Below are 1,131 nucleotides of genomic sequence, written 5' to 3'. Positions count from 1 at the left end.
GACTTTAGCAAAAAAAGTGAGTAAAAAACATATAGAATGGGAGCAAAAAGAAAACAACATGTGTTGAAGAACATGTGGAGAAATGAAAACACTCATGCATTGCTGGCGGGACTATGAAATGTAACAGTCACTGTAAAAAACAGTGATATAAAATGCATGTGATTTAGCAATTCCACCCCTATATACAAGGAGGTTTGAAAAAGCTGGTGCAAAAATTAATTAAAAGATAATACAATTTTTCCACAAACTATTTGAAATCCCCTTTTATACACGTAAAAGACTTGAAAGCAAGAACACAGATATAGGTATACCAATGTGAATTGTAGCACTATTCACAACAGCTAAAATATGGAAACAAACCTAAATGTTCATTAGCAGATGAATGCTTAAAAAGTTAGTAAATAGACACAATAAGTTCTGAAAGTGCAGCTGTGAAGCGATCAGCTGCTAACCTAAAGGTCAATGGTTCACATTCACCAGTCACTTGGTAGAAAAAAGATGTGGCACTCTGCTTCTGTAAAGACATATAACTTTGGAAATCCTATGAGTCATTTCTACCCTGTGCTTTAGGGTTGCTATGAGTTGGAATCCAAGCAGCATGAGTTTTGTGGCTCTGTAGGATGAGTACTGAATTGCTAACCACAAGGATGGTGCTTTGAGCTCACTTGCCACTCTGAAGGGGAAAGAGGAGGCTTTCTGCTCCTGTAAAGATTGTTGTTGTTGTTGTCAGGTGCCATCAAGTCAGTACTAACCCATAGAGATCTTATGCACAACAGAATGAAACACTGCCCGATCCTGGGACAACCTCACTACTGTTGACACGCTTGAGTCCATCGATGATGCTACTTGGCCAATCCATCTCATTGGTGGTCTTCCTCTTTTTCTCTGACCCTCCACCTTACCAAACATGATATCCTTCTCCAGCGACTGGTACCTCTTGACAATATGGACGAAGTATGAGAGACGAAGTTTAGCCATCTTGCCTCCACGGAGCACTCTGGCTGCACTTCTTCCAACACAGATCTGTTGGTTCTGTTGGCAGCCCATGGCACTTTCAATATTCTCCTCCAACACCATAACTCAAAAGCATCAATTCTTCTATGGTCTTCCTTATTCACTGTCCAGCTTTCG

The sequence above is a fragment of the Chrysochloris asiatica genome, unplaced genomic scaffold, assembly GCF_000296735.1.
Source record: "Chrysochloris asiatica unplaced genomic scaffold, ChrAsi1.0 scaffold00042, whole genome shotgun sequence".
NCBI classification, from domain to species: Eukaryota; Metazoa; Chordata; class Mammalia; order Afrosoricida; family Chrysochloridae; genus Chrysochloris; species Chrysochloris asiatica.
Note: the sequence above shows the minus strand (reverse complement) of the source record.